The 19,391-nt window shown below is 42.5% G+C and overlaps 1 protein-coding gene across 4 annotated transcripts in view; it reads right to left on the bottom strand.

Annotated features, from left to right (window-relative positions):
- LOC119658930 (atrial natriuretic peptide receptor 1) overlaps window positions 1–19,391 on the bottom strand; it is a 608,286-nt gene that overhangs the window by 321,837 nt on the left and 267,058 nt on the right. Inside the window, exons 1-2 of one of the 4 annotated variants that reach the window (XM_038066762.1) lie at window positions 12,337–13,132; window positions 12,170–12,268 (exon numbers count right to left, since the gene is read on the bottom strand). The exons of 2 other annotated variants lie outside the window; for them this stretch is intronic. The gene's annotated coding sequence lies outside the window, so the exon portion shown is untranslated. Of the gene's footprint in view, window positions 1–12,169; window positions 13,133–19,391 lie in introns of those variants that run through there. One more of the 4 variants, XM_038066760.1, reaches the window with a different exon arrangement.

Genomic DNA, 19,391 nt, shown 5'->3' with positions numbered 1-19,391 from the left:
ATTACGTTTGGGCCATTCTCGTTGCTAAGAAGATAAAGCTCGATCGGTGGAGGAGCCGAACTGACAGTTCCCTTCCTCCTCTCCCCTCCCGTTGGCGAAAAAAAATTCCTGATTTGAAGGCTCCGCAAGGGGGGAAAGTTCGGGGACTAGCCCGAAGTAATGTGACAAACGGTTCTAGTCCAATGGTAGTCCGATGACGCACCGTTGCGGGAGTCCAACACTCTGTGCGTAAATGCATTCGTCTACGATGGGAACAATTTTAGAAAGAGTCACCTACAATTAACTTTTCCCTATCATAGAAAATAGGAATGATTTATCAGAGCGGTTTTCGTCAAGCTAATTTCACAACTGGTGCCTTAGGTGTGGTTTGAAGTTGGCTCAGGACAAGATGTCTTCCAATAAATCCTTTGTCGTGGTAACATTGGACGTCAAAAATGCGTTGAATTGAGATAGGTGGGAGTGAATGAAAACTTCATTGCCTAAAACCAGGAGTACCATTGGGCTTTATTTTGAGTCCTCCTCTGTGGAACGTAATGGACAATGAACTCCCCTCGCCAAAGGAGGCCACGATTATCGGTTTTTGTGGATGATCTAGCCGCGTTTCTCATCGCGAAACCACCTAACGCTAACTAAATCATTAACGCTATGAAAGCGTGGATGGTTCAGCTTGACCTTGCGGAACAAAAGACGAAGGTGGTCTTGATTACCATCTGTAGGAAAAGAAATAAGGTTAATATTCACATTCGTGGACATATTATCACTTCAAATCTGTTATTAAATACCTGAAGGTGATGGTTGATGCGAAGATCAATTGCAAGATTCACCTGGAGTATGACTATAAGAAAGCGGCAAATACCAGCGTATCTTAGCACGAATGATAACATTGGCGGCCCAAGAACCAGTCACAGACTACTTGCGGCCCGAGTGATCCGCTCTATACTATTACACGCAGCACCATTGTGGGAGGAAGTAACAGCTTGCGAGAGCGGTCAGGGGAGGGTAAACTGAGGGTGTGCGGCGCCCTCAGGACAATTTGAGGCGAGGCAGCGTGTGTAATTGCAGTAATGGTGTCAATGGACATTCAGGCAAGAGAGGCAGTTAGAAAGCCTGCAAGGTGGGAGTCGCTGGAAAAGGAAGGAAAGCGACAGCAGAGGTAGGATAGCTTAAAAGCCGTATTGAGGAGTGTATACAGCGGCGACATGGCGAGATTAACTGTTACTTAACTCAATTCCTGTCAGTGCATGCTGGTTGCAGGAAATGTCTGCACCGATTCAGGTTGGATAATTCTTCCTTTTGACTTTGATGTGGTTGCAGACCTGAAGACCCGGAGTATGTCGTGCTCTATTTTTCATGGTTTTGCTCAGAGATGAGAAGCCTGGCAGACTCTCCGAAATAGAGAATAGGGGAAGAATAAGCCACCAGAACATCGTCGGGTAAGTGCTGAAGTGGCAAGCAAACTGGTATGCGCTGAATCCCAATCGAAAGGAGTCATGCGAAACCTGCAAAAGCGGAATGGAAAAACAGCGCACGAAGAGCGGGAGGCCTGGTCGCTTGAAGCCAATCCTCTCCGCGATGTAATGGTTTGCGGTGATTCCGTGAGAAGGAAGGAGGAGAAAGTGGGGGTAGTTTTAGTGGGTAAGAATCCCACGTAACTTGGCGCGACACTGTTTTTCTAAGGTTTCTAGCTCGAGCCATAAAAAAAGAAAAACAGCACAACTTCATCTTGTGGAGACGTCGGATCTTAATAGTACTGGCAATCTATTCTCCACCGTGAGAGGATGAACTCTTTAAATATTATATTTAACTGTGCCACCTTCTAACGTACGATTTTTTGTCCTTTCCGGTACGTGAAGAATGAGTAATTGGAAACAAAGGAAAACTTTGATTACAGGTAAAAGCCTCAATCTAAAGTTCAAGTTCGAAAAAACCTTGTTGTATAACAAATCCGAAATAATTGTGGAATTAACAAAACCGTCGATTCTCAAAGCCTTTCAATAAAAAATTGCATAACGTTATCTGGAATACTTTCTATAGAACTATGTAATCTACTGAGTGGAATTTATAGAAAAAAAGTCGGGGGCTATAAAGTATGCATCATTCACGGTATTTTTCACAACAGAATTTTATTTCAAGTTGGGTTGTTATACTCGCGAAAGATGTTCAACTCTTCCAACTTGATACATAGAAAATTTTCCACGTTTCTTCGGCGTTTCACCTTAATTGTTCCAATTACCGGAGCTACATCAGTTACAAACCTAATCTAACTAGAAAGAGAATGACTCGACTGTTTGAAGCTATCCTCTAATCCACAACACACAATAAATCATTGATACTGATTTATTTCAAAACGAGGTTTGAATTTATCGAAGATATAAGTTAAATTTAGAAAATGGATTTTCAGCGGAAAAACAATATTACTTTGTTGATACACTGGGTATATATCTATCAATTTAGTGTCCATGATTAGATTTTTGTTTGGAATTTTTCCGTTTAGATACTGTATTGTAATTTATGGGTAGCAGCCAAAAATGCAGCAGATTAAGATACAATTCGGGGTTAAAACAATGGGCAAAATAACAGCATATGCTATAGATAGTTAAATTTGTAGCCTTCAAGGCTCTGTAGAATACGAAGGTTTTGATTAAATGAAAGTGTCATGTAAACGTCTATGAAAACACATACCCCAAAGACTGATTAATAGACTTCATTATTGTTAAGAAAATTCATAGATCTAGGTCTAGATATAGTGGCAGTTTCGTGATTTTTTTCAGATTTTTCAATAGGGTAGGTTCTGTGAATGGGTCCGTGAATGAAGCGACCACTTTTCAGCCTACGCCCTCCCCTCTCATGTATTAAATGTTATAATAGAACTGAGACCTTCAACTTCGAAACTTTCAACAAATCAAGATCTTTCATTTGATACCCAATTTGACCATATTCGATGAAAAACAAAATTTACACCCTCCTTTTGCATGTATGGAGAGCCCCCTTAAAATCAACGTATAACGATGTAACTCACTCTCGTCTTCCCATCAATTGTGGTGTCAATTGGTACAAACGTTTTTGAAAAAAATGCATGTGACAGACAGACAAACGGACAGACAGCAAACCGATTTTTGTTTTGTTTTACAAAACGTCTTAAATGGGATAGAAATTAGCGGGCTAGTAACCTGCAAATTTCGAAGCTTTACTGCTCACGGCCAAGTGGCAGTATTCGTGAGTCCGGTGTCGGACTGTTGGTCTCGGGTCTCGCAGGGGAACAGTTCCTAAATTCAGTATGTGCCATCTGAACAATCTGGCTGTCGTACAGCAGTGAAATCTCATTGAAGATAATGAGTAGTGTGAAGTCCCGCCTTTTGTGGCCGATATGGCAAACCACCGTAGCATACGGCTACGATTTGCAGTCGAGTAAAGCCGCTAGTCTTGATGGTCTCATTGTGCAACTTCTCCGTGCAGTCCCTGAAGAATTTCTACTGTAACTCATTCACAAATCCTGTGAATCTAAAATTTTTTCTAGTGAGTGGAAGGAGAGGATGATCGTTAAGATTTCGGAGAAGGGCAACTGTCTTGAGTGCAACAACTGCAGAGACATTTGTATGCTTCCTGTTGCCGCGTCGACATCCTGGAACGCATCAAGGATCATTTCGAAACCTTGCTCGAAAAGGAGCCGGTTGGTTTCCGATCTGTATCGATTATTTGGCCAATGTGTTTAGATTTCCGCCTCATCTGCTCTTCATCGGTTTTAAGAAAGATTCCGACAGCATGAACGGAGAGTGTTTCTCCAATACTTTAGGCAGGAGGGGTATGGTAGTGACACTGAAAGCTATTATTAAACCGATATATGATGGCGCACAATGTATGTGACATAGTGCCTAGCTTAATTCTCAGGATAGTTTGAATACGAAAGTAAAGTCTGCCAGGGTCGCATCTTGTAACCGATAATGTTTAAGATTTTGTGTAAAACAAAACCTTATTAAAATCTGTTTGCTGTCTGTCCATCCGTCTGTCACACCTATTACCTTAGAAACGATTGCTCCTATTGGTACGAAATTTAGTAAAAAGATGGGACCTGTGAATCCCATGGAGTAAGTAACATAGTTCCACATTGAGTTTAAGTGAGGGGAGGGCAAATTTCTTTTCTAGTCATATGAAATATTAAATTAAAGGCCTTGATTAGTAATTTCCAAAGCCGGTATTAGTTTTGAGATTGGTTGCAAGAAGCAGGAATGCGTAGGTTCGAAAAGGGTCAGTTACTGCAGGGGCTTGTTCTCAGTAACTACACAGCTCGGATATCTGAAAAGAAATATGGTGGCCCATGCAAACGGTATTTAAACCCTAAAATACTCTCCATACCGATACCTGATAAAATATCACCATATTTATTGTATGTTTTTTAGAAATTGTCTGGGAACCCTCCTTAAGTTTATAATAGAATCACCAAGTAGTGTGCAGTAATATAGGCTATACTATATACTAGCATAATATTACCAAGTTTGGTGGAAATCGCACTATTACTAACAGAGTTATATTTGGCAAAATTTATCACTTACACGGAAATTTCTTACAGTCTAAGGCTTTCAATGTCAGCATTATACTAAAGTGAATGGTTTGATAAACTAAACATTACAAGCTAGATTCAAAGGGAACAAATGTCTCCTCAAATATGCTTATATAGGCAATACACAAAACCTTTCATACCTAAATCGTTCAGCTTGCGATTTCCTAACTTATTGTCCTTTCTCTCAGTGAAGTTCTTGTTTTTCTTCATGCGACCTCGGCTGGAGGCCGTGAGGGGATCAATGAATGTTCTCATCATTCCTCAAACACCGCGACTATGCCGATGATATCTGCTTTTTCTCCCTCCGAGTCATGGATTTCAGCCAAATAGCTCTGGATTTGGAAAAGGCGGAAAGTAGAGCCAAAGTGAAGATAAACAACAAAACATTGTTCTTATTTTGATGGTTCATCGCCGATTCCTCCGGATAGCTGAGTGGTTAGAGCACACGCTGATAAGGTAGCATGATTTCTACCGACTGTGGGTCCGAACTTGGTGGCTTGACGTATTAGCAGTGCTAAATCCGTCCCTACTCCAAAATCTGTAAATACAACATCTCGCTGTTCGTATTAAGTCAAGGCTTCTGGCTGTGTTCCAATATTAGAAGCAGTACATGGAAACTGAGTGCCACTGCTACTCGAAAGCACCAAGCTTGATGTCTGCGACGTGTCATGGGACTGACTCGAGAGTAGCGCAGGCCTGATGCCAGTAGATGCTCTAATCAAAAGGCGTCACATGGCAGTGGATGGCTCATATTTGAAAATAGGTCAACAAATCTATTGCTGACTACGTTATGGCATGGAATCCACCACCCAAGACTGGCTGAAAAGTAGGCTGCCCTAGAGCTGCGTAGAACAATAAAGAAAAGCTCCTCGGAAAATCGTGCGGTGAATCGAAGCGCATTACCAGGCACCGACAGTGATGGCGCGTAGGTGCGGTTAACTCCCTATGGTCTGTATAGGGGTTTATTGCAACCGTATATGTATATATATAAATATCACTCTTCAACATAAAATAAATAATATATTTTTTCCTAGCGGATTGAGAGCCAATCGATCTTTGTCCCTTGAAACAAAGAGGGTTTTGTATGCTATTTTAAGAAGCCTAAGAAAATGAAAATTGACTAGAAATAAGTGAGGGAGATGAGTGTTCTTGTATTTATCTATGGGGTGGGCAGAGAATCTGATCTTCAGCACCCAGGAAATGCTGCAGCTAATAATTTAAGCCAAGTAAAGCGTATATCATACCATTATTTATCTAGAAGCTAAAACTTTAGTATTGCAATCAGTGTTGACTAGAAGGATAATGAAGTATTCCTTTATAGTCTGTGTTCTCTTTTGGGCTCTTTGGCCTCCTAAACCTAAGCAAGGTTTACTGGACCAATGATTTCCACAGAAGTGAAGTCGTAGTTGTGAGAGGTAAACTCTGACAACAGAATCATACTGCCAGCACATGTATTATAGTTCGAGGTTTCTACCTGGAACTTGCCACGGACAAAGAGTCAATTTGAGTCAACAAAGGTCTTCGTGCATTTTGAGCAAACAACAACTCTCTAGGTCTTTCAGGATTAACGGAAAGGCCAGCAGTTTTCTTATAGTTTAATTGCTATAGTGGGCCCTTGACACAGAACAGTAGAGAAGAGGCTACAGTTTCAAATGTCGATATTATGGGTGAGTTAAGAATTATGATATAAATAGGAAGTACTGTGAGCAACTTAAAAGGAGGCTTTGTTCTCAGTCCGTAAGCCTTTACAACAACATGCCTCTTTGTCGACACTATACACGCTACGAGATAAAGAAGGATGCGCGACTAGCATTTAAAAATATCATATCATCACATATTATAAGATCCCTTCCCACTTGGAAAAGTGCTTTTCACCGCTTCTAAATGAGGGGCGACATGGTGTGGCAGAGACCGGGGGGAGGGGGGGAAAGATTGGGAGTTTGTCCTAGATATGAGACTCATAACAGGCTGTGAAGCTTTTAGAGGGGACAATTCAAGAGTGTTCGGAACGGGATTTTTTTCGGATAACAACTAGATACTTTCGATGTCAACCTCAAGATGACGATTCCTCACAGTGCATTTCAGGAACTCCAGTAGTATCAATTGAGCGCCTAGGTAGTCCTAGAATTCCATACATTACAGGGATCTAAATCACGATCAAATAAAAGCACAAGCGTTATCTGAATTATTTCTCCTGTTATAGCGTACTTAGTCAAGCTGCTAGAATATTAGAAGTGTCCCAGAAATCTCACTTGAAAATGATCAACTGGCTGCAATACCACAAATATGCAAGCTCTCATGTTCATGCAAAAACCACAGCTAACATATATTCTGGAGATGAATCGTCGACAAATGATACGTCCCAAACATACTTGGCCACAGTCGCAAATAATGTCGAAAGGACTGGTTCGACGATGAATGAATGAAGTTAGCAACGGAACGGGAGAATGCTTCATACCGACAGATAAAAGTAGCAGACCAACGGTCTAAGACAAAGATATTCCCTATCATACATCCTTTTACCCTGGACCTCGAAAAAGTGATCCGCGATGCTGAAGTAGGCGCGAGAGGCACTATCTCCTGCAAGTCCACCCAGCCTCATCTGCGGAAATTGCGAGGGCAACCTCCAAGGAGAACATTGGAATAATGCTGGCTCAGGAACTCTGCATATACCGAAGGCAGATTCGCGGTCTGCAAGGAGGAAGCATGCAGGTAATTTGTGGCTCCCCTTGCAAATAAACCAAGAGCTTGCATCATTCTTAAACGTAATTTAAAATATATTTGTCTTTCAGAGTTCCTAACCGGAAAACTTGTGGCTATCCAAGTCTCACTGGCACGTTCGAGAGGTATTGAATTTAGTGTTAACAATGAAATGGAGATATACAACATAGGGAATACTCCAACATTCATGAGTGGCACTAGAGAATAAGTAATAGACATGACTCTAGTGAATACTCTGATGATCGGACTGGTTAGGAATTGGCGGGTGTCAGATGAACCTTCCATGTCGGACTACAGAATAATCAATTTCAACGCTGAGGTAACTCTGAAATGAAAAGAATAATAAGGAATCCCAAGAGAACGGATTGGGATTCCAATGCAATGCACCTGAGCAACAACATGGCCCACCTACAAAGGGCGGTGTTATCAGAAGCGAACTAGAACTAGAAACATTGGTGGTAAACCTCAACAAAGTCGTCATTGGCGCATATGAGGCCAGCTGTCCGGCTGAGGCAGTTAAGTCATCAAGGGATGTACCCTGGTAAAATAGGAACCTAGCCAGAATAAGAACAGAGATACGGAAATTCTTCAACTGGGCAAAACAAACCGGAGACTGGTCGAGGTACAAAAATGCACTGACTGCGTAAAGCAACACGGTCAGGGAAGCAACACGGTCAGGGAAGCAACACGGTCAGGGAAGCAAAACGGAACAGTTTCAGGGAACCCTGCGAAAGGATTAAGCAAACCACAGAAGCAACCAGCTATAGCCAAAGAAAGGATAATATTTTCTATCTGTCTGAAGAAGAAAGATGGGATATTTATCGAGAATGAGAAGGACAGAGTACATCTGATTCTCAGATCTCAGTTCCCGGGGTCCCCACGGCGGGAGATCTCCCTCCCTGATACCTTAACAACGAACAAAAGGGGAAGAAAGGAGAACGGGAAACTTGTGAAAGCGGTTTGCTCGGAAGCTAGTGTAAGGCAGTGGGCATTTTTAAACCACTGAAATCACCCGGAGTAGATGTCTTTTCTACGGGTGGTAAGAAGAAACATAGCCCAGCGATATATACCAAGGGCATGGAGGCGGGAAAAGTAGTTCTTATTTCGAAAGCCAATTTCACCCAAAACCCTTCAGACCAATTTGACTAAAATCGTCCGTACTCAAAACAGTGGAAATGGTCATAGACAACTAAATTAGAACTAACGAGTAATCCCCTAGATTAGTGTCAACACGCTTATCGGGAAGGACGTTCAACCGAAGCTACTCTGTATCAGCCAACGGATATATCACGGGATACCATAGAAACAAAAGAAATAGCAATGTGTACGTTTTTAGATATCGAAAGAGCGTTCGATACTGCACAAAGAGATACAAAGTGCCCTAATCCGCAAGGGAGTGAGATACATCCTGGCTTTCTGGGCGAACTAACAAATACTGGAACACGGGTCCAGGGTTACGGTGACGGCATCGTTTTAATCTGTAGCGATAAATATGTGATACAAGCTAAACTGCATTAAGAGTTACTAATTCTAGTTAGTAGCTACGACTTCATTCAGTCAATACTACCATAACACCATATTCATTAGGAAACGTAAGCTTGATCACCTGACGCCATAAGGTTACATTGCATGGAGGTGAAACGGGAAACAGAGGTGAAATATTTGGGAATGACCCTAGACCAAAAATTACTCTGGAAGACGAATGTCGGAAACACTTGTCCGAAAGTTACGAGGACTATGATGGCTTGCAGGACCATAGCAAATAGAGCTGCACCCCGAAAATACTATTTGGGATATATACTGTAATAGTACGACCAATGATTACCTATGGCGCGGTAACCTGAGCAGAAAGAACTGAACTCGGTACACAAGTTCAAAGACTGGTTTGCGTGTGTATCAGTGGGGCAATGAGGACATGCGCAACAGCATCCTTGAAGTTACTTCTGGGATTAACCCCTCTTCATCTTCACATACAGATGCAGGCAAGGGGGGCAACCTTCAGGATGACCGGGAGTACCAGTGAGACGGGGAGCTGCGAAAACCGAAGGAAAATTGATACTCTTTTTAGGTGGTTTCAGGGTACTGATATCAAGGGGTAACATGACAAAGAGGTTTTACTTCGATAAGAAGTTTGAAACACGTTGGAAGGGAGAGGGTGTCGGAGACATTGGTTCAAGGAAAATGTACTTGAATTCAATGAATAAGCACAATAGCATATTCCTGGCGGATATATACGCCAGGCAGATGTGCCTCCTTTAATCTCCAAAGACATTCAATACTTGCACAATAAGGTCTGGATACTCTCGGTTCCAGGTCATGAGGCAGCAGATGAACTGGCTAAAAAGGGAGCAGGGACGCCTCTACATGGATCAGAACCCTTCTGTGGAATCGGAAACAGGTTCATGGCTATGACATTGAAAAATGAGGAGGAACGACTTAGGGAACTATATTGGGGGATACGAACTCAAGCACACAACGGGATTATAGTGGGAAAATTCACTGGTCACTGCCGATTTAACTATCATTTACGGAAGCTAGGGATATCTACCGACACTGCCAGCTAATCCTGCGCAGAGTGTGTCGAAATCTCTATACACGTTCTGGGACAGGGTCCGGCACTTGTGCAAAGTAGGTCGAGGCACTTGGTAGAATACTTAATGCTAGATGCATAGATTAAATACTTGGAAGTAATGAGTATACTAAAATTCGTAACGGTACACGATAACCGGTAAAAGGGGCGTAATAGTTCTTTAAAGACGCGATGCATTTTGCCTTAACAGAATAATAAGTCCACCCAACTACTGGCCGATGCTGATGATATTGACATTATGGAACAACAATCCGAGATGAACTATCAATTTTCGGCCAGATCGAGTAGGCGGTGCTAGATCTTGGGCTGCACATTAATTGAGGCAAGACGAAGTATACGGTGGCAACGTCAGCACCAAAAAACAAATATGCAACAGTATCAAATGACACTGGTTAGATGAGAACAATAAAGACAGTAGAATATAACTTTGGGACCGTTGATAATTTCTTCTATCTAGGGTCGAAAATCACAACCGATAGCAACTACGACGATGAAATCCGTGCACGGTTGTTGGTAGACGTGGCGTAACTCAGATAAAGTGATGGCATAGGTAAGACTACCTTTTGGCATATCAAATTGATGTACCTCGGCGTAAGAGCGGGATGTCTGTTGTTTTTTATTAAATCAGGTCTAGACCGGTTACCGGTTGTTGCGCCATTGATGATGATGAACGGACGATGAGCTAGGAATTCTCTAAATGCCATAGACTACTGCAGGGATAGTATTGTCAGATTTTATAACTTATTACTTAACTCTTCGTGCTGGTTCACACATGGAAAAAAGCTGGTGACAAAATCGCCTTAGCCCAGAGTACCAACAGTCGGAAATAACAGCAGATATTTAGCGTTACCTAATCAAAAGCTAAATACAGAACCTAAACGCGAACTAGTAGACCTATCTAATGCTTATACTCCCTAAACTGCAATGAACGTCATGAAACCCAGCGACGAACCACGGTTATTCATCAGATATTTTACTGTATTCCTCCCCGCTATAGAGTCAGGGAAGCGTTACTATACGGACGTAAAACATGGACGCAAATACAGGGAAAACAGATCAAAATGTTTGGAGAATTATAACGAACACGATAAAGGTATGTGTTCCTTCAATTTCTTGACGACCCACCAATAGCCACGTGCAAAAATGCACGAGGATCGGATCCCGATACGAGCGCTAAAAGATAAAGTAACATACGATGAGTGCAGGGAAAATCAAGAAAAAAGTGGGGACATTCAGTCGGCGCAGATAGCAGAAAGCTTCCAAGATTTTCAAATGGATGGATGTAGCCGTGAGACTAAAGCAATCCTAGTCGATGTTTCCTGGAAACTAGGCCTCGATCTGGGATATACCATCATACCATTATCGTCAGCATCATTACAGAAGCCATGGGCTGGAATTTTTTAAAGGTACGAGCCACACAAATTTCAACAGATCACCTCTGATAGTGCCGTTGAATCCGGACAGCAAAGGACTGAGTAACGTTTCTATTTTTGAATCAACGATGTGCATATATGTACATATTTGCATATGACATTCTTGTACGAGTTCAAGCAATAAAACCAGTAAAGTAGAATGATCCATACATTTCCATGAAAATCAATAAAATGCTTTCCATAACCAACCTCATAAACTTGCAAATGTATTCGCTGGATTCGAAAATACGCGCTAGACGCATACTTTTTTTTCAGAAAAATATCTTCTCTCATGACAAAACGAGCCACAGAAATAACCTTTTATAGAATGTTGATTCAGCAGTTCCAAATCAACACGGCTTTCACCAAGCTATTAAAAAATCATTTGGTGATTTTGCATGGATTTTTTTTTGCACTCGAATCAAGTTTTCTATTATAAGAATCAGATCCTGTCTTAAGTTTACTGCCAGAGATATGGCCCGGCCTCAAATGTTGTCAACACTGGCGGAAAGCTACCACCCAATGAAGTAAATTGTGGATCCCCTAAGAGACCTAAAGAGCGAATAATTAACTTTTGCAACTGAACAGTTTGAATTCTTTCAAATGCAGTCCCCGTTGCACTTTCTTTCAAGGTTACTTACCATATATTGTGCGCTATTTCCGGGAGGAAAGGTTTTATCTATGACCTTCAGCTAATTACTTTAGTATCAGTAGATAGTTTGGTTCTTATCGTCAAGTATTGAACAATTTGAAACCGCTGAAGATAAAAGGCATTTGCGCTTAGTTCTAGGCGTTCTGCTGGTGAACACTATTTTTGCTAACGTAGGATAACTAGGAGAGCTTCATGTCGTGATAACGCTTACGTAAATAAAAAAAACTTTGGCTTACCATGAAGTCGCGCTCAATTCGAATTTAGAGCGAAACGATGTGATATTGAAAGGAAAAACCGGCAGCAATGGGAGGTAAAAATAGCTATGGTTGCTCCAGCTGCGAATAAAAAACTTGTTGCTAACAAATCACTCAACCAAAAAACTGGCTTGACTTTGAAATCTCACTCGACATTGATGAACTGCACTATACTTCCATAAAAAACTTGTTGCTATTCTTCTGATTCCTCTCAATTTGAAATTCACCGAACTTCGCGGGCACTACACTTCTTCACCTTGACCTTGCCGTTGGAGGAGCTACACTTCTTAGGGGGTCTCAACTGACCATTCGACACTGGGAGATTTTCACCACGAACACTTTTCTAGGCTGACTTCAAATTCAAATTTTTCAACTAAAATTGCACGCACTATCGGGAATATCCTAACGTATCACCATAGCTTCCTCTTCAGAGAAAAACCCTGAGGATGTGCTACCAGAACTCACTACGAACCCCTCGTTCAAAACTCCGTCGTACTGAACTTTGTTCTCCGCGAATTTACTGCACTCACTTGAGCAAGGTTAATGTATTCAAATCTGAACCGAATGCGTACGGAAAACGTCCGCGACTACCAACGGTTGCTTCAGAACTGTAGCTCCATAGCCTCCACCATATAGACGTCGTCATTCGAAGTTAGCCACCAATCGTTCAGCATTTTTTGGGAGCTAATAGCCAGAGCGAGTCGAGAGCTCCATTGGATGCTGGCAAAGTATCTAACAATGGAGCAGTTTGGCGATTCCGTCACGGACCAGAAGCCAAAAAATCTACTATCTACGAGGACGGGGCTGCATAATCTATCTACTAGTGCAAAGACAGACCCTAACAGAGAACCGCGAACGATAGGCTCCACACGTTCTTTGGCACACAACATAACATCATGAACGTCTAAGCAACGTGTTGGGGCCGAGATGGAGCATATGCTTTTCGCTAGATGTTCCGTATTTGTATCTGAAGCTTTCTGTATCTATAAGTTAGCCGTCGGAGCCGGTATGGCGTCATAGCTGCAACTGAATCAAGAACCGGAATGCGTGGGATAAATATCCATCATCATATATTCCTGGTAACCCTGTAGAAGAACCACGTGGACGTTCGTAGCACTACGCAGTGGGGAGCTCTTATCGGTAGTATTTTCGGTGATTGCCGAAAGCTCTCTTGATTGTGCTTGAAGAGAGTATCTTTTCAAACAGTCTTGTGCGTATAAATAAGACAAAAATTGGAGGAGAAAGTATCTTGAAAAAATATCTATATATAAATCAGATAAGGTGGTACTTTCCGTATCATTAGTTGCTGATGCGAGCAGGCGATACACGAACGAAGTGGATTCTGTTGTTTGTCTGTTGCACATCTATGTAACGTACATTAGATACGTAGACTCAAGCCTTTTTTTCCTCCCACTATTGTTACTTGTGCATCCCTGTAGGACACAATGTAGTCAGCATTGCGCTCTTTCGAGATTATTACCCTTATTTTTACTCAGGTACTCATTCACAGCTGAGTCGACTGGCATCCAACGTCAAATCACGATACAAATCCCACTGTCATCACAGAGATTTCAACCGTGACGTTCCGTACGACTGTCTTGTGCTCTAACCACTCAGCTATCCGGATACTCCAAGCAAATAAAGATTATTGTTCATAAAATAATGCCAGAAAAAAAAAAAAACCAAACTGATCCATCAATTTTTCATACAAGACATGGAGGACTACAACTTAACTCAAGAGATGGAGAAACATGCGGTTATCGTCGCTATATGTGCACCGATTTAGAAATCTTTAATTTTCTTAAGTGCGCCCGTTCATTCGTTCATAAGGTTCGCCAGGCGGCGATACAGAATCTGTTGCAAAACGCAAAAAACACGTGCGACGTCCGATCTGCAGAATTTATTCAAAAAGTGCAAATGATCATTGACGAGGACCCTTCAAAATCAATGAGGGCCCTTGCGAGGGAGCTTAATGTTTCTGACCGTCTTATCCGTCGACTTGTCCAAAAAGATCTCCGGTATAAATCCAACGTTTTGCGCAGACGACAGTTTATGTCGAAGCAAACACGGGATAACGCGCTGTATCCAACCAAAACGCCTTCTAAACGAAATTAAACACCCTGAAGCGCTTGAGATGGTATGGTTTTCTTCTGATGAAAAAAAATTTGACCAAGGCCAAAAGGCCAACCGCAGAAATGACAGATGGCTCTGTTACGATCGTACAGCGGTTCCTGTTATCATGCAGACGAAGTTTCTAGCTACTGTTATGGTGGTGAGCAACAAAGGACCACCTCACTTCTTCACTCAAGGACTTCGAGTGAATTCTGCTGCACACATCGAGGTTCTGGAGACAGTAGTGAAACCCTGGATTGATAGTGTTCGCCCGTATATCTTTCAACAAGACTCTGCTCCTTCGTACAAAGCGATGGCGACACAAGATTGGAAGGCTGAAAATCTCCATGACCACATAACACCGAACTTATGGCCGCCTAGCTCCCCAGACCTTAATCCTGTGAATTATTACGTATGGGGCGTAGTTGAGGGTGAAACTAACAAACATCCTCATAACACTATTTCTTCTGTAAAGGCTGCACTTAACACCGTTATGGTCAATATGAACAAGGAACTTTTGATTTGGGCATGCAATCGTTTCCGGACCCGGATCGAGGAGGTTATTGCAGCTAATGGAAACTTTATTGAATGAATTTATCGATTTATAATAAGTTAATGTTGTGTAAAAAATTCGTCAAGTTTCATTCATTCATGTTCAAACTAAAAGCTAATTAATTTTACTCTCAAGTTGTCCTGAAATACCGTACCCACCCTGTATATCACCATGGTGAAGTTCAATTCTACCTCGTTGAAGAATTTTGGCGATTGTAGCGTCCCAGAATGGGGGTGTTGCGGTCACGCACCTTAAACACTTATCATCATCATCAACGGCGCAACAACCGGTATCCGGTCTAGGCCTGCCTTAATAAGGAACTCCAGACATCCCGGTTTTGCGCTGAGGTCCACCAATTCGATATCCCTAAAAGCTATATGGCGTCCTGGCCTACGCCATCGCTCCATCTTAGACAGGGCCTGCCTCGTGTTCTTTTTCTACCATAGATATTGCCCTTATAGACTTTCCGGGCGAGATCATCCTCATCCATACGGATTAAGTGACCAGCCCACCGCAACCTATTGAGCCGGATTTTATCCACAACCGGACGGTCATGGTATCGCTCATAGATTTCGTCGCTATGTAGGCTACGGAATCGTCCATTCTCATGTAAGGGGCCAAAAAAACAGTTATGGCGCTTCAAAATAGCAGTATTTTGGTATGATCGTGATAAAGTTTGACTTCGCACTCCACCCCCAGGAAGAGGGGGTGACAATGGCATATAGAAAGGAAAGGAAGATCTCCCCTCTCTAATTCCCGTAAAGAATTTCAGCAGCTACCCCAATAAAACAATTACGGCTCCCCCGACAGCTGAGATTTTGAGCCTAGAAAGGGATCTTCCTTTTCCTTCGATATACCTTTTTTTACCTCCTCATTCTGGGAGTAAGTTTCACGAATCAAACTGAAGTGCCATAGCTTTTTAAACGGGGCTGACTTTGGCAACGGGGTCAGAGAAGGAGAGCCTTCTGTTCCTCCCCACATGCTAACAACGACCGGTTGACGAGGTACGAGCTGCCTTTTGTTGAAATGCCCAGTAGTTACTTATGTGTGACACCAGCGAGGCTATCGGAGATAAACAGGAGTGCTTTGGTTCTCCCCAGGTGGTTCGTGGGTTCCATGTGATAAAATACGAGTACCAATTCTTCAGAGACTTTCACGGTTCCTGCGTCGCTAAGATAGGCGATACCCCGAAAGCTCAAGGTAATCTTAAACGGCGAAATGTCCAGGACACCGGTCGCCCGCATCTGGCTGCCGAAGTTCCGCATGAATAAAGACAAGTTTGTCCAATCCTTGCATCTTCATAGCTCCAGCATCCCCATAGATGACTGGGTGGTAATCCAAGAAGAGGAGCCCTAGATGAACAATCATCATTTTCAGCTTGACATGAATGGAGAGTGCTTCGAGGCAGTGGAAGTGGATTATGAAGTACAGTTGGAGTCAGGAACGCAAAGGAGGAAATCTTCCGCTCCGAAAAAGTAGACGACGAACGAGATCTAGTAGAAAAAGCCAAGTAGTTGTTTAAGGAGACGAAAATCGATGGTGCGACAAGGACTAACGACATCGACACGGCATTAATATAACATCGCTGGATTGGAGAAGGCTGAACCACCAAAGGAGTCCAAAGCAAATATCATAATTTATTCCACAGCACAAGACACTGTTGGGGACAGACGTGGAACACCTATCTTCGTAGGAAGAGGCTCCATGCCTTTCTACGGTCAAATCTGACTGAGAATACGTGTATATCTCCTAGTGAGAACTACAACATGTGACGCCAACCATCACAGCGAAGAAGGCCAATATGATGGTAGGCTGCAATGCCAATAGAAGACATACGCTTTGAGGTAGCTCGAAAATCAACGAAGGAAGCGAGTCTCTCTTTGACACGGTTGTGAGAAGATCCCTACCAATCGACAATGGGACTTCCAGAGTGGAAAACTGAACAGTGTCTAACTAGAGATCCTCTACATTTCAATACTTTTCGACACCCATTTTAGAGACCCCAGGAGTATTGACTAGAGTTAGTTTCGTTTAGTTATCAAGAGCAAACCATCTGGTGTGCAGATTGGCAACAGTGACTCGCCAGAGTCAAAATCGATCGTGGTGAAATGCAGATCTGTCCAACTTCAGGAAGCTAACAAGAAGGTATTCAATATCTGCTACTGGCAGGTTTTGTTCCGAAAGAGGGGAAGTGGGGCCTTGAGTCCGCAAAGGGCTTTTGACATAGCAGACTCAACTCTTTTGTTTTGAACACCCAAGAACGCCTCCTGGACAACCACTTAAGAGCGATTATGGAGAGTCTCAGCACCCCTACAAAAGGAAGGGAAAAGAACAACTCGAGGTAATTAGCATGATTGAGCGGTCGCTACATTGCAGTCTAGCTAAATTTCTGAAAATGAAGAAAACTATGGACAATGTTAGTAAAGTTACCAAGGGGGCCCTAACCACGATATGATTGGCGCGGTGTCTTACGCAATGGATAGTATTCATGCTAAGAAGATAATCCAGTCGGATTTGGAGCCATTTGACCAGAGCTATGAGTAGTGTCCCAAAGTGACACCATTTGTGCGGTGTTTTGGTTGATATTAGTGGATGGAATTCTACGCATATTGGGCGGTGACGGGATGGGAGTAGTTATATGAGTGTCAGGGACGTTTCCCTCCGTTATAAGTGAAATCATGAATGAAGCGCTTGGAAAGGTGTACCTATGGGTAGCGATATACAAAATTGGCATAGATCGAACCAAAACGGAGCTGGTGCTGTTCACCACCAAGAATTACACCTTCCGCGGCAAAACCAACAAAGATTCACCCTTTCCTCCAATGTAACATGTGTGTGCAATTTGAGTATCTGCCTGGATTCTAAGATATATTATAGACTAAACATAGAAACAAGAAGGCCTGTATGGTCTTCTCTACTGGGAGAGAGGGTCTTTTTAAGGAAATGCGGTCTTCGGCCGAGTATGGTTCCCCGGACGCACACATCTGTGATTCACTCCACCGTGGCAGACGCTGAACAAGAAGTAAAGTAGAACCAAGTTTAGTAGGATTCAAAGAATGTAGCTCTGCAATACTGTCCGATATATATTGACAACGATATTAAATATGAATTTGTATAAACTGGTGTCAGACATACTGCGGGCAGTTCCACCGCCACACTCAAGCCGAGCTTCATGAGGAATTTACCTGTCGACCAGTAACGTGCTGCAAGGTTATGACTCTGATTTTTTTTAGTGTCACGCAAAGATGGTCTGTGCAGTCGGTGCGCGAGTTTTCTCGGTTTCGTACGTACGCCAAACGGTCTCCCAGAGTTGCCTCCCAGAGTTGGGTAAGTTTACTTCAAGCGGAAGCACTGGCGATACTGGAAGCCTATCCATGACAGGGGCATGATCTGAGAACCAGGCGCAAATAGACAGTCTTCAGGTTGGTGGGACAATGTTGCGACGTGTTGAACAGTCAGGCAGAGAGCATGCTCGTAGTCACCCGATCGAACTTTTCAGCCAGACGCGTGCAAATGCATACACCAGAACCTTTATCAAACCTGGACAGAGAAGGGAGAAACCCTCAGGCACTTCCTTTGCAGCTTTGCCCAGCTCTAGCTATAGCCAGCCAGGTCTTCAAAGAAATGTCTAATTGCAGTGTGAGATAGTTGTTAACGTTCGTGATTACTACTGGCTGGTTCTGAAGCCGGGCTCGGCTCCCCTTGCTCTTATCATACCAGTCATGACATTAGGCGTTTCTAGGATCATGCCCTCCTTGTCCTGTCCGGGGGTGAAGTTAAACATCAAACCTCATCATTTTGATCTTACATTTTGAGGCTCCTTAGCTTTTTGAGAGGGATAGATCGACGGAGCTGCTCTCAAGACGCTTCTTAAACTCATTGAGAAGGATCTAAAATTCCCAAAATGCCAGTATCCCTGTAATAGTAACGTTAAAGAAACTTACAGGAAAATCCTCATTTTTATAATGTCATGTTAATTTTTCGTTAACTGCATTATTCTTAAGCCAAGTCAGCCCAACCCGGGATATAGGTGTGGATGTACGTAATGATTTGGGTCCAGTAGACACAGTAAACTGCAAGTGGTAACTTTGAAAAGTGGAAAATTAATATTTTTCATTTTTTTGTGTATCAACGCTGATGGGCGAAGAGAAATAAAAGAAGTAGTAGGCTGACATTTGTAGAGAACGGACGTGTCTACAAATTAATAATATTAATAAAAATAATTTAAAATTGAAATTAAATTAACTTTTATCAAGAATATAAAAAGATATTTCTATTACTTAATTAATAATATATAATTTAAAACTTAATTGAAACTAATTTACTTTTGAGGTATTATCTAAGTTACTTTTCCTTAAAAAGTTTTGAGAAAAAATTGTTTTTTTTGGCTTGGCGGGAATGAGCGCCGGCGGGTGGCGGACCAGACCGGCCCCCCACCATAAGGCCTAGAGGCACTCGGATCGGTCGTGGAGTCCGCAACGAGGAGGATCCAGACTTGAAAATAGCCAAAGTGAGGATAGCCAATCTTGAAAGAAGAAA

Source organism: Hermetia illucens, chromosome 6, assembly GCF_905115235.1.
Source record: "Hermetia illucens chromosome 6, iHerIll2.2.curated.20191125, whole genome shotgun sequence".
Taxonomy (NCBI): Eukaryota; Metazoa; Arthropoda; class Insecta; order Diptera; family Stratiomyidae; genus Hermetia; species Hermetia illucens.
The sequence above is the reverse complement of the archived record's forward strand: the minus strand, read 5'-3'. Positions and strand labels throughout refer to the sequence as shown.